Here is a 15,577-nt window from a genome sequence, read left to right as displayed (position 1 = left end):
TTAATGAAATGTGTTTTAATAATAAGCAGGTAGTATCATTTCCATAATGCTATGCTCATCAGTTTTAATAATAAGATCATTATTAAAACTAACCCCAGGGAAGTAATGCTATGTTTATACAGCATTGATTTATTGATATTTCTTCGTAATGAGTAATAATAATTGCATTGATATACGGTGCCTTAGCCAGAATTCTGAGCATTAGTTTATGAAGTATAAAAATAAAAAATCAAGAATGAAAATGGTATTTACAACTCCGTGCGCTTATCTGACGTTTATATATTTGTTAATAATATTTTTTTAAAAAATACTTTCTCTTACAAAGAAATTACATGTACACAAAGTGGATAAATAAAAATTAACACTGTAATACAAACGTTTGTTACAATAAGTAGAATTAATATATGGAAAAGAATAATAATACGTTTTTAAATAATAATAATAATAATAATAATAATAATGATGATGACACTAATTCTCGGTACTTTTCAATAAATTTGGTTATTATTTTTTTTAATCCCTTATCGTTACTGTTTCACATGTGCGAATAACTGTTGTCATTTAATCTTGTCACTGAATACTACCTTTTCTGTTCTTCTTATTAACGTCTAGTATTTCAATACTGTAGTCCTAAACGTCATGCTTAAATAAGGGTACTAACTGTACCTTTTGATTATGGACTGAGATCGGATTTCTTTTGTATAATATTGAAATTGCATTACTATAATGCACTACTAACAGATATTAGCTATGTGTTATGATGTGGATAATGTTACGAGGGGGCTCTGGAAAGTTCTGGTAAACACCTAGAACAAAAATGATATTAAAGCAACTGATAGAACCACAAGAAAGAACATTTTACAACCCTTTAACCCCATGTTTCATCAAATTGTAATCTATTCTTTTTTTTTTAAGGATATATATAAGAAGAGTTACTTTAATATAATTTTTGTTTTACGTTTTTATCGGAACTCTTTCCAGATTCGTCTCTCCTTTGTGTGTTGATTTCAATCGAAGGTGAGTTAGCCGATCTCATACGGAGGTAGCAGGGTTTTTTCATCCCGCATACAGACAAATCGACCCTTCAGAACACACGCAATTTACAGACAAAAATACTAGTTGTGGTGGCGGAGGTGGGCGGTAGATGGCGTTGATGGAGATGATTCGTAGTAGAGGTTCGGTATAGTGGTTGAGACAGTTGTAGGTGTCCTCCCGCAATGAGTCTTTGAATTCCTTGGAGGTATCAGGAATAATAATAATAATAATATCTTCATTCGATACCCACTTGTTTGGAATGCCCGAATCCATTAATTCAGACATTCCAATCACGTTGGTCGATTATTGAAAAGCTTATTGCGATGAGCATTAAAAGAGTTTTGTCCACAAGTTTGTGGCGCCGTTGTTATAGGTTTTGCTATCTCTCTCTTCTGTGGAATTCATTTAAAACAAAATTAAATAAAGTTAATTATTTAAAATCTCATCGCGGTTAGCAATGACATTTGATGTCATATATACTGCTGCCAGTTTATTAAAGAGATCAACCTAAAAGCCAAGAGGCCCTAGAAAGCTCCGTAGGTATCAGACAATGAATTCGTACAGTTACATAAGAGTTTGTAGGCAGTGGGTTCCTAACATTTTATTCCACCATATCTCGAAATGGTGAATGGAATTAATCTGGCAAGTGAGGGAAGCGATCCATTAAGGTGGAGTCATGTTCCTCAAACCATTCCCTGCACGACGTGCTTTGTGACATCTCATGTTACTCATTATGCATTTGGGAAAAGCTACTCAGGCTTTAAGGCTACTTTATTTTGTATGCTAATTAGTAATTCCGTAGCGCAATTGGAAGAACGACAGTACGTTGCGCCCTTCGATTGGAAAAGGCCTAAGGTCGATCCTCGTCGTGACGGAAGGAATCTTTATATGGTTTTATTTTTTCAGTCGAAGGTGAGTTAGCCGATTTCATACGGAGGTAGCATGATTTTTTCCCCTCTCTCGGAAACTCAGGTTTTCATCCCTCATACAAACAAATCGGCCTTGAGAACACACGCAATTTCCACACAAAAAATACTAATGGTGGTGATGGGGAGTAGTGGTGGGGATGATGATGGTAGTGGCGATTCGCTGTAGTTGGTGGATTGAGTGGTGGAGATGAAGAGTCGTAGAGTAGGTGACCTCCCTAGATAAGTCTTTGGACTCCTTCCAGTTGTCACGTAATAATAATAATAATAATGAGTGTTCTCAGATCCGGTTTTGGACAATTAAAAAATCGGATTGTTCAGTTCCTTAGTAGCTGAATATTAAACTGTCAAAGGAATTTTCAGAGCATAACTTTATTTCACGAATTCCTGATGAGTCTTTTGTGCTACTTGGAGGTGTGACGTAATAGTAATCATTTCTTTTATTAATTACTGCTGACAATGTTTGGATTCTCTTGTATATTCAAGGAATTAATTCAAAAATGTTTTCACACGACCCAAACATGGCACAGGTTCTACAACTCGCTTGTGCAATACATGAATGCAATAAATAATAAGAAACGTAAGAACTTCCGTAGCTCAATCGATATAGATATATATAGAAGCCTCTTGGTCGGAAAGAACTGGGTTCGATTTCCGTCCATGACATGGGGAACATGATCATTGCATTAAACATCATTTGAAGTGAACTCAAACCAGTCGCATTGTACATTCTTTGGTTTCTAGATAATCTAAATATGTCTTAGATTACAGTGCGCAAAAGGAATGCACATTCCGCATTTGGAATATGGTCTTGCGAACGCGTTACCAAAGTAGCTGATCAGCCTTCTTGATTGAAGTGGATAACCAGTCTCATAGGGATGGGCAGGGTATCCCTCCCGGAAACTCGGGGTTTCCATCCTAAAAAACATGTAAACCAGCCATTAGAACAGACGCAAGTAACAGACATAATACGTAGACTCAGTCTTCATAGCCTGAGTTGCTTTGACTGTAAATCCAAATCAACCAATCAACGGAAGAGGATTGACCGGATCGAACTGCAGTAGTCACACGTCTATTATGTACTCCCCCCCCCCCCGAGTTCCGGACTGGTAGGCCGGTTCTCCTTGAATTCTGATGTCTCGAATTTTGAAGATGCGACACTCAGGGTAGCTCCTGAGTTTCAAAACGTTTCAAAAAACGTGACATAAAAAGGCTTATTATTTTATATAGAGAGGGTATTATGATGGACAGTCATAAAGGTGCGTGTCCTAATCCAGTCTTGTATAGTCACATTATTCAGTATCACTACAATGGAGCCTCTGGCTTAGTTAACGTGTAGACCGTTGGTTTTGTTTTCATTTGTAATTTTCTATCGTTTCGTCATTAAACAAATAATCTGATTTTAATGAAAATCGGACCGAGGTCCTAAATGCCAATTTTTAAATGAATTCGTTTAAACAAAGCGGAGTTATGATGTGCGTACAGATAAACGACATAAACAAATGGAACGAATACTTGATTGCCCATTTTGCGAAATGCACCTGAAAAACGCGACTGCATGGGAATGGCGTGAATGGTTAAAAACAGCAATTGAAATGCGCGTGTGTTCGAGATCTTTTCGTGATGCCATTTTTGAATAAGAAGGTTAATAAGATCCGTTCTTGTATGCAAGTTTTGTAGCCAAAATTTGCGTACCTCAGATAAATTGAGAGGGCCTGTCATCTGCAGATTACGGTAGAAGGAGACAAAGGATGACATGATTGAGCCCTATATTTCGAGAAATCCCCCTACTCATCTCATTAAGTCAACAACTTAAGTCCTCCTTTTTCCTTTTAGTCCTCCTTTTTCCTTGCAGAATAAGGAGAACGGTCACGCAAGGTGAGGAACCACATTCAGCTGAAGGTAAGTTAGTGTCATACGCAAGTGAGAGGCCTTTCTTCCCGAAACGGGGGGATTTTCTAAAGTAAAACACGCAGTCCGTCCAGTTCAGGGTTGAAGAACATCCGTAGAGCAATTCAAAGTACGACAGTATGTTGCGCCCTTTGGTTGGAAAAGGCCCGAGTTCGACTCTCGTCATGAAGAGGATTCTTTATATGGAATTTTTCAATTGAAGGTGAGCGAGCTCGATCTCATACGGCTGTAGTAGGTTTTTTTCTCTCTCTCCCGGAAACTCGATTTTTTTACCCGCGTGCATGCCAATAGGCCTTGAGAACACACTCAATTTACTGAAAAAAAATATTAGTGGTGGTTAGTGATGAGCAATAGATGGCGTTGCGTGTACATGATGATAGTAGTGGTATTTTTCCAATAAATCCTGTACCAGTCTTTCCATTGAAATCCCCGCACACTATTGTGTATGTTGTTTTTTTCTGTAATGTTTCTCTTAGGTGTTCATCCCGATACTTCACTGTAAATAATATTTTACTGTGCGTATGCCTAAGAATAAAGATAGTTTGTTTGGGCTTATACTTTTTTAGTTTTCATTTTGAGGAGAAGAGTGCTTTAAAATCTGTTGCTTGAAAGTCGTTAAGAATGATATTTGTAAAACCGTGCGCTTATGTTAGCTCTGCGGTGCTTTTTCGGGACTCTGATACTTCCGAGATTACGCTCTTCCCATTCTTACCGATAATATCATACTTCTGAGCTACACATTATAATAGAATGAATAACTGGTCTATAATTTTGTTTGTGCCTGAAAGAAAACTGTTGGTAGGAACCTAGGAATAATGCAAACTTAATCATGCAGTACTGCCAATTCTTTCCTCTACACTGATTAAAATTCGGGAATTTGGTGTTAATGAATTGCTACTACGTATGACAAATCTTTTTCACTCTTATTAAAAAAAAAAAAAAAAAAAAAATTAATTGAATTTACATGACTATATTTTTATTACTGTTCATATGTAAAAATGTAACAAAAAGGAATAAAATAAAAATAAGTTTCAAAATCAAAATGATTTAGGGAAAACATACGCCTTCGTGATGAATTATCTATAAAAATATTAAATGTGTCCGAAGAAAGGAAGTTCTATTTTAATTCTCCTTATGTAAAAATAATATTGACTCCAGGTGGCTTTTTGGAGTGTCATTGCGCTTCTACTTTTGTAATTACGCAACTAATCTGTTCTGCCCTTTTGTGAGATATCATTAAATAATACTTCCGCTTTAGTATGTAGTCCACACTTTGTTGACCTAATTTGTTAGTCATTAAGTGGTTGCACACTTCGTTAATTTCATTTCTTTGCGTAATTAAATGTAATTGTTCAGCTGTAGGAGTGTTTCCCGTTTTCTAAATTCGTATGCAGTCACAATTAACCAATCCTAACGTTGAAGTCAAAAAAACACGGTAATGCGTAAACGGAAATAAAGCGTGGCGTAGATGCGAATGCAGTTTGGTGTTGTATTATAAAATGTATTAAATGTGGAATACACCTATTAAATACAAAACCGTCATAATTAAAAAAAAAAAAAGTTCTTGTTTGACGAAGCTTGTAAGAGTGATTTGTCACGACACATGCGCCTTTGAAACCCAAACTCAAACTCCTTTTGAGTTCGAGATATTTTTGGTGTTTCTATTCATGTTTCACATGTTGGTTAAAAATACTGAAGCCTTTTTGTTCACGAATTCCTTAAGTCATTTTTGAGTGGAAATGTTCATCGCGTCTGTACGACATTACTACTGTTGCGTTTTAATCATCGATAAATACCAATAAATCTTTTATAATTTTTTTCTGTCACGAGAACTTACCATATCTTCCATAAGTGTTTCAGGGTTACTGTTAATTCTTTCGTAGTTGAAAGGTAGGTTTGCATTTGATCACTTTATATTTTACAGCGATGGTTATTAAAAAAATGTTTCTAGGTATTTTTAAATGATTAAGGTAAGCTTTCAGGTAGAAGAAGCATATTCTTCTGTCCTTTATGCTTTATGTTTAACTTATTACAATATATAGTCTATCCGTTTTTTTTTTTTTTTTTGTATAACTTTGTAGCAAGTTTCATGTATTATAATGCTAGATCGCTAGAAGAAAGACTTATAAGTTCGATTTCAGTTCCCGACTAGAAGAACTTGTTCTACAACCTTTCCTCGACTGGTTCCCGAGTTACTCGACCGGCACAGAAAAGGAAGTCTGTCTCATTTTCTATCTTTCTGTTTTCTTTTTTTTTTATCAATTTTTTTATTACCATTACCAATTGTAACTAACATCCTTGATTTTTTCTTTTCGTTTTTTTATTCTAATCAATCTTCTTTCAGCAACTATTTTTCTTAATACTTTCATTTCACGTGTGTTTATTTGTTGCATTTTCAGTGTTTTTGTTTTACATGCGGATGATAATATTGGTCGAACTATCGATTAGCAACTTCTTATTTTTAAAACTAAAAACCAATAGAACCGAAAAGTTAAATAATAAAAAAAAGGAGAACTTCGAACAGCAATCACCTATTGTTAATCAAGGTCTTCAGATAGCTCTCGAGTCGACATACGAGTAATGGAAGCTTAACAAGTGATATTCACGTGTAAGAGACTTCCAAATGTCACGAAGCATTATGAGGTCCTGGTTCCTGTATTGAGGCCGATCACCATTTCATTTGATGATGTTCTGAAAAAGAGTGTGCAGCGAGGCCACTTTTATCTTTCCTTTTTTTATATCTGAAGTCTCCCGGGTATTCTTGCTTAACGGATTTCAAAGCTTCTTCCAGTTCAATCCGATGTAATCTTTTCTGGAGGTATTATTGGAATAAAAAAAGTGGCTAATGTAGAAAATGTTATAGGGTATGAACGGGTTTAAAAGCAGTTTGAATGCTCACTCGTTTTAGAAATTGTGCTGTATTCGATGCATTGTTCCTTAATGTTGTCATAATTCTCCGCTTTTGTAAGGATGACGATATCTCGCATTTCCTTTCGTGGTCCTTGTACTTAGCTTTGTGGAACTCCACTTGTAACGTTCTTTCTTCCAGTCATTGCTCCCCCATGGAAAACTCTTTGATCTATCAGAAAACCAATTGCCAATTATTGCACTAATCTGATATGTAAATTCCATACGTTGTTACTTAATTATTAACTTGCTATTGTAACCGGACAACACGCCTTTTTTTTTTTAACAGTTATCGTTTGTATTTTCCTCGTCAATTACTTTTCTTGCTTTATTAGTAACATAATATCAGAAACAAGAGCGTTCTTTACCAAATCCTGCTAACCCTCACGGATGATATTACCCTCATCCCTTGAATTCTGCGCGCAATGTCTAATTTCTCCATTATCTTAATTACAGAACTAATATATAGTTTGATCCTTCTATCCTATTACCACCCTTGCCTCACTCTTTTCAAAGACTTTTCCATTCCTAGACTTTCATTAAACAGCCAGGTCAATGGCACTCTGTTACTTCTTTAGCAAACTCTTAAAACACACGGAGAAATCTCATCCAGTCCTGCCGAGATCCCGCGTACTTAGTATTCTAAATTCATCCACGTCACTCATTTCTAAAAACCTTCAAGCCTTCCTTTCCCCTCTACAAATAAAACCTGCATTGCAAGAATGAAGCGTTAAACAACTCTACTACGACATCGACATTGGTCACTCCATTTCGTCTACTGAGGACAGTCGACTGCAGTCATTTTTCTTGTCGTGGTGGCCACATGACAAAAGAATTCCTCGGGATTATTCCTCGACTGCTAGTTTCGGCTCAATTTCTAATTTTTCTCTTCCTTACTCTACAAGTCACCGTTCTAGTTTGAATTGTACGTCACTCATGGACCTCTTCTTCGTTCCTCGCTTCGTACTTTTTGTTCCTAATTTCTTTTTCCGTCTGTAATTCCTACTCGATTACCTTAGACATCCATTTTATTACAAAGGTTTTTATTTACCCCCCCCCACCCCTTCCATTTAGTATACAGTTTGCTTCAGCTATTAATAAATGTGCCTTAACTAGCACATATAGCGCCCATGTACTACTGACATCTACCTTCAAATTCTTCTATCTTCTACCACTGGTGCACCCAGGGAGGGGGCCGAGGGGCCCTGCCCTCCCAAAGAAAAAGGAAAGATGCTCAGTCATCGGTCGTATGCGATGCATAGTGTATATTCTCAACTTCCCCCCCCCCTCAAGATTAAATCCTGAGTGCGCTACTGTCTTCTACTATTCCAAGCTACTTTCTAGGACCATCGTAATCACCTGAATCGTAATTCCATATAGTTCTTCCTTTTATGAATTTTCGCAAGCAACCCTCTAAGTCTACATAACGTAATCACTTGCTGTAGACAAGAAAATACATCATTCGCGATCAAATCCTCTGACTCTATAACCAAATTCAAAACCCGTTTTAAAATATTTTGTTTATTTTAGTACTTATTCTTTATATTATTTGAATGTATTAGTCATCTCGTAAATGATTATAATTATTATTATTTTGTTTCTGAGAGTTATTTTTATTTCTCCAGTAGGATAGTGCATCTGTTTTGCTTTATTTCTTTTATTTTTTTTTGTTCTAATGTTTTTTGTATGCTTTGTTTATTGTTTGTTTTAATTTTCCACCATTCAACCTGAATCTTCTCAAAAAAAAAAAAAAAGTTTTTTTTTTTTCTGGTACAGTTCTGATAATTGTATTGTACTTTTTTTTTGGATAATTTCACCTTAACTTTATTTAACTCCCCCACCCCACCTCAGCTTTATTTGTCTTGTTCTGGCGTCGACATTTTTTTATCAAGTTGTCCACGATTACTCCCACCTCTGCTAATGTTAGAACTCTAATATCCAATATTTCACTTTTTTTTTCTATATACAATTATTTTTTAATTTATTTCATTATTTCGATAATATTCAATTGAAATACTAAATGACATGCATGTCGTCTATTATTTCTTCATCTTTTTGTTGATTCTTGTGATAAAAAATGTGTTATTCTAAATTTATTATCTGTGCAGAACAGAAGTCATCTTATTTCGATAGTTTTCACGTGGTAGAATATTTCAGTTTTGTTTTCGACTTATTTTACGTTTTTATCATTTTTCTCCTCAACATTCTTTCTGACACATTTTTTTGTCATTTAGAAAATCCTAAGGTCTATGTAGCTCAGTGGAAGTGGTGCTTACATCCTCTGCGCTGGGCCGCTCGAAGATAGATTTATAGTTCAAGTCTAGTCGCCGACTGGAGGAACTTTTTCTAAGCCTTTCTTCGACCGGTTCCCGAGTTAGTCGATCTCTGGCACGGGCAAGCGGGTTTTTCTCCCAGAAACTCGAGTTTTTCGTCCCGTAAACTCAAGAAAATCGACCGTAGCACCCACATTAATTAAGACAGTAACACATCCTGTTAGATATCAAGAGATGGCAGCACATGTTTGCCATCCTCTTCATCGGTGCACCTATAATTAGCGATAGAATTGGCCAGCTATCTCTGATTGGCTACCGGTGGAGGTTGAACTGCCCACTCGGTCTCCGAAAGCTAGTTAGAGTTTAAAGACCTCGCCTACTCCGGAATAAAAGGTGTTAGCTGATTTATTATTTAGAAAATCTTTATTTTTATATTGCTATATTTGCTTCTGCAATTTTCATTTTCCTTGCTCCAGTCGAATATATTTTGTTTAAAAATATGCCAAGGACAGCGCTCTGTAATATAAATTTAGACTTTTATTTCAATCAAAATACACATTTTCTCAATAAGTTCGACTTTTATGCTTAAATATACGTAAATATACTTAGCGTCACTGCTTAAATATATACTGACACGTGCATTACGACTTGTACATTTTTTCAATGTATTTATTCCGAAAAAAAATGAAAAAAAATATTACAGAAAAATACAGTTTAATATATATATATATTAAACTGTATAATTTAATATATATATATATATATATATATATATATAGTCCTAGACTCTCATCACACAACTCTGATGTTTGAACACAACGCTGATGTTGTAAGGGTTTAAAATTCTAGCTATTTTATTGGAGACTAAACCAACATAGGGTATGACAATGGTTGATACGTGCTGAGTAGCTATTCTATGTTGTTGGAGGTTATTTTTATAAAGCAATTTGTTGATTATGTTCGAAGGATAATCATTTTGAGAAAGCGTTTTCGATATTTGAGAAAGTTCAGTACGAACATCTTCTTCATCTGTGACTATGTTTTGGGCTTTATTTCGTAACATATGGATGATGCCGAATAGAGCCCAAAACAATTTTTCCTTATTTTGCTCATTGTGTTGAAGTTACGTGACAAGCTGCACCTTAGGACCTTGCATCACCACAACGGCCTCCGTTTTAAAAGCTATTAAACCTAACATTTACTTATTAGAGGAGACCTCTTATATCTTAGGGATCGTAGAAGCCCAGTGCTATATAGTCCTGTGTAATTTGCACACATCTAAAGCCCTGAATACAACGATGGAAGGTAAAAGATCCAAAGGACGGCCCAGAATTAGATGGAAAGACAAAATAAAAGAGGACCTGAAAACCAAATCACAACAAGCGACACCAAACTGGACAGAATTGTTCGGACTCTCCCGGGACAGACAGAAGTGGAAGGAGTTAATTCGGCCTCGTCATGATCCACATAGATGATGGAAGAGAGAAGAAGAATTTGCACACAGCACTATGTACATAATCTGTCTCACTACAGTGTACATAAGTTTTATGTATAAACGGAGTCTTGTGAATTGTAAACATATTACTTCGTGTGCAGATTTTTATGCAGTAAAATTAGATTTCGTGACTAAAAATCTGCTTACATCACTTAATAACGTAAAGATGTTCAATTTCAATTTTATGGTAATTTTACTATTTCAGTTACTGTTTCGCTTATGCACTCGAATTTCAGTGGGTAGAGTTCTAAGTTGAGAATGTCGGATTCGAAGGAACCAAATTGTTATCGTTATTACTCACCAATCTCCATGGTGTCCCGCTGAATCATTTCTGAGAGTTACACCGCCTTTCAAAAAGTATTTTGTCTGTGCGGGAATGAAGACCCTGCTTTCCAGAAGGAAAATAGAAAAAAAAAAAAAATCACTACTACTTACGTATGAGATCAGCAAGTTCATCTTCATTCAAAAAAAAAAAAAAAAAAAGTTCCTTAAAACCAAATAGTTCGAGTCGCAAGCGTTTTCCAACCAGAGGGCGCATTTCCCGTCTTCATTCGACCACTGTTGAAACTTCTTCTTCTTCGAGTGTCATCCCCTAGAAGGAGGTTGGCAACCCTGTCACGGAACCTTTTTCTTTCTTTGGCTACTCTGGAACATTTATAGTAATTCAAGCCAGTCCAGTCCTTAATGTCTTCAAACCACATTCTCCTGGGTCTACCTCTCCCTCTTTTTCCATCCAATTTCCTTCTAATATTAATTTCTGAGTGCCTTCTTGTCTAGTTTGAGGTCCAAAATATTTAAGTTTTCGCTCTTGAATTATTTTCATGAATGTTCTTTTCATTTCTGCTTCCTTTAAAACATCTTCGTTTCTCATTTTCTCTGTCCATGGTATTTTCAGCATTCTTCTGATGGTCCACATTTCGAAAGCTTCTAATTTTTTCTCTGCTTCTTTATTTAGAGTCCAAGTTTCACTGTTGTAGAGAAGGCTTGACCAGATATCGCATTTTATTAATCTTTTTCTTGTGTCTATATTAATGTCTCTGGATGTTTAGAACAGTTTTCGTATCAGTAAAGGCTTTTCTTGCTATCTCTATTCTTCTTTTTATTTCTTTAAGGGAATTTCCTCCGTCTGTAAACATTTGTCCCAAATATATAAAAGACCGAACCTGTTCAATTTTCTTTTTGTTAACAGTTATGTTTAGTTTCTTATTTATTGGTTCTTTTGATATAATCATGCACTTTGTTTTCTTTAGGTTAATAAATAGTCCCATGTCTAAGCTTCAGTTGTAAATTTCTGTGACTAAGTTTTGAAGATCATCTTCAGATTCAGCTATAAGGACTGCGTCATCTGCATACCTGAAGTTGTTGAAGTAATCCGTATTTAATTATGTAAATGATAATGTGATCAGTAAGTTTATGTTATTCGAACTTGCCTACTAATTTTTTTATATTAATCTTCTTTGTATATCTTAATACGGCAAGTTCCGATCCTTTTTTTATATCCATATAAATAAAATTCTTATTACACTGATTTTCTATAAAAATTATTTAATGAAATGAAAGGGGCACAATGAAAATATTGCTAAGATAGGGAGGCGCATGAGTTTCGAAACTACTGCTTTGCAGTCATTAACTTGATGACCAGACTTCGCTGAACTATGTTTGGATGGACCTATTAACGCATGGGAAAATCATGAACACTTTTAGGTAGCGGCGTAGCTAGAGGTTTTGCCTCCCGGGGCGATCCCCGAGTTTGCCACCCCTCTCAATACACACCAAAAATACTGCAAAAAGTCAAAACGACGTATACGGAAATAAAACACTGTGTTTATTTTTGAAGTAAAACTTTAATTTCAACATTCTAAAATGTTTTTTTTTCTTGCTTTTCTGTTAGCAAAATCGTCGATGACATTGGCGATTTTGTAGTAATGTAGTAATAATTCTTAATATATTTTATTTAGAAAACCTCTCACAACTAGCAACACTCACAGCAATTGTGAGGAAAATTCGCAGTAGTATTACAATATTTGGAAACAAGTTCTCGAGACTGTATTTTAGAATTAACTGCAGAAGTTCAAAAAGGTTCAAAGTGCCTGGGGCGGACCTCTCCCTCCGCTCCTCCCTAGCTACGCCTCTGCTTTTAGGCTATACCTCTGCTTTTCTTTCTTTTTCTCTCTCTTTGTTTTCCCCCCTCCACATGAAGAATACTACAGAAGAACGATGAAACCAAGTACAGTTGACCATTGAACGACGCGGGAGTTAGGGGCACCGACTCCCTGCGTTGTTCAAAAATCCGCGTATAACTTGACTCCCCTAAAACTTAACTACTAATAGCTTACTGTTGACCGGAAGCCTTACCGATAACATAAACAGTCGATTAACACGTATTTTGTATGGTAATAATGTTATTATTAAAATATCATAAGGAAGAAAAATGCATTTACAGTACCGTACTGTATTTATCGATACCATAAGTTTATGTCGTCTGCTTACAAGATGAATCGTATGTAATCCGAAAAAGAAATTCATATTTATTTACAGGTACTGTATAACGATTCATGCACTGATAACGAAGCAATGATTGGTTTAGGGTAGCCTAGTTGCGATCATACGATTGCTTCGCGGTAGCCTAGCTTATACACAATGAATAAATCGTTATAAAAGTTTTATTTCGCGCTAATTGATTAATTTAACTAATTAATAACAGTTACATTTGTGCAGTTATCATTTAATACTGTATCTTTACGTTTGTTTACATTTCTCTCGACTGCAAATGGCCACGTGCAGTCTGTAAGTGTTTGTGCGCGTAAGTTTTGATAAATTTTAACTTTTTATAATAGATTTGAGAATACTTTATGGTAGTAAATGATAAAATAGACTTTAATCTACATATATTTTATGCATTGATGACATACGTAACTTTTTCTTAATTTTTTCAATATTTCTAGGCTACGCAGTTCGTCTGCCGGGTTTTTTTTTTAAATTGTCGGAAAAAATCTCCAAAAACATTTTCAATATATTTATTCAAAAAATTCACGTATAAGTAGAACCGTGCAGTTCAAACCCGCGTTCTTCAAGGGTCAACTGTAGTTTCATCATTTTCAGGTATCTCTTCTTACCAGGTTTGACGATTAATTAAGCTTTATTATTAAAAAGGAAAAAAAAACGAGACAGTTGGCATAAGAGAAAAACTGTACAGCTGGTTCGAAGACTCAGAAAAACAGGACCAACATTAAAAAAAAATGAACCGCACTTACAGCAACAGAACGCAATTCTATCAACATATTACTTTTCAATATTTTTGTAAACCATCTAACCAGTCTACAGTTATACAGTCAAATATATAAGTACGCAAATCTATCACTACTCATATCCTTACACGAAGATCCATCCACAACCTTACAACATTTACAGACGACTTCAACATAATCACTGATTGGCTCATCAGCAACAAACGTATTTAGAAACCCTCGGATGGTTACAGATCTCTCAAACATATCATTAAAATGGCGTACCTCTTTTGCCCACAGTAAACAAAAACTGGTCCTTTCCCAATAATCCAGGATTGTCGGACAAACATCAAATACTTTGACTACAAATGCGGTAGAACACACACACACCTTTAATTTACACAACAAACTGCGGATATTAAAAATGCACTACTTACAAGGCATATTGCCTTCAAATACTAGAAAAATCGTCTACAAATTCCTGGGTGAGTCTATCTTGCTGTGATTCTGTACAGCATATTTAATGAAAAATAAATAAATAAATAAACTCACTACAAAACAGGCTGGTGGCAATAGCAGCTCTGGAGCGCCGAAACAGCACCTCCTCTTTTACAACCATCAATAATGCCAACAATCGAAGACTGCTTTTTCAGAAAATAGCGAACAAAATTACTACCGTATCGAATCTGACCTCAGCATATGACATACATTACAAATAATAATGCATATGGAAAAACAGCCCGTCGGTTATGTGTGCCAGACCTGTTAAATAAATTTCCGTACAATATAAAGAACCTATCTTCATATGCCGCCTTAAAGAGAGGGGAGTTTTTTGGTTCCTATACTCAACACGCGCATTAACAACGCCTCATAGTATTACCGTAGCCAGATGTCAAATAATTATAATATTACAGTGATACGCACCCACAGCCAAACGCAATAGAAATAAATTATTACCCTCCCATAATTATACGTTAAGGAAACCCTTTATTAATCATATAGTCCGCTATGCGATTAAATCTGCATGGGTCTGCTCCTGTGAAACACTTTCGGACTCTCGTGGAATTCATGATCCGACGAATTGGTCCCTTGCATAAAGGTGGAGGTAAAGCGGTTGTTTCAAATTACAGAGCAGTTTGCATTTCTGGAGTGGTTGTTAGTTAAGATCTTGGAGAGATTGGTTAGGAATAGAATACAAGATTGGGAAGGAAAAAATTCTGTATAGAGGTCAGCATGGGTTTGTTAAAGGGAGGCCTTGTTTTACAAATTTGCTTACATTTTATAATAAGGTGACTATATAGAGTGATACTTCTTGATTTTACAAAGGCATTTGTACACCAGTTTATTATGCTACCACATAATAAACTGGGATAGAAGTTACGGCAAATGGGATTGGAAAATAAGTTAGTTGATTGGATAGCAATCTGACTTTCTAATCGATATCAAACGGTGTGTATAGAGGTGCCACGTCTCTCAGGAGGAGAGTTACCAGTGGAGTCCCACAGGGTTCTGTTCTAGGGCCACTGCTGTTCAATTTGTTTGTTAATGATATGGCGAGTGGTCTGCAAGCTGATATTCAACTGTTTGCGTATGATAATGTCAAGCTAGGAAAAGATATTGGGAATGATCAAGATGTACTGGTGCTTCAGAGCGATTTGAATAAAGTGGCCTATGTGGGCAGACAAGTGGGGATGCTATTTTAACACCAGTAAATGCAAAGTTTTGCACTTTGGATCTCAAAAACGTAGAGCTGCGTATCATATTGGAGATGTTGTATTACAGGAGGTGCAGGAAGCGTGTGAT

At 35.8% G+C, this 15,577-nt stretch overlaps 1 protein-coding gene across 3 annotated transcripts in view; it reads left to right on the top strand.

The window, feature by feature from the left end:
* LOC150103699 (sterol O-acyltransferase 1-like) overlaps positions 1 to 15,577 on the top strand; it is a 246,292-nt gene that overhangs the window by 16,332 nt on the left and 214,383 nt on the right. The window contains exon 1 of one of the 3 annotated variants that reach the window (XM_090396652.1): positions 11,823 to 11,952. The exons of the other annotated variants lie outside the window; for them this stretch is intronic. The gene's annotated coding sequence lies outside the window, so the exon portion shown is untranslated. Of the gene's footprint in view, positions 1 to 11,822; positions 11,953 to 15,577 lie in introns of those variants that run through there. 3 annotated transcript variants of the gene reach the window in all.

Source organism: Typopeltis vanoorti, chromosome 8, assembly GCF_054136105.1.
Source record: "Typopeltis vanoorti isolate ZY-2024b chromosome 8, IOZ_Tvanoo_1.0, whole genome shotgun sequence".
NCBI classification, from domain to species: domain Eukaryota; kingdom Metazoa; phylum Arthropoda; class Arachnida; order Uropygi; family Thelyphonidae; genus Typopeltis; species Typopeltis vanoorti.
Note: the sequence above shows the minus strand (reverse complement) of the source record. Positions and strands in the feature narration are given on the sequence as shown.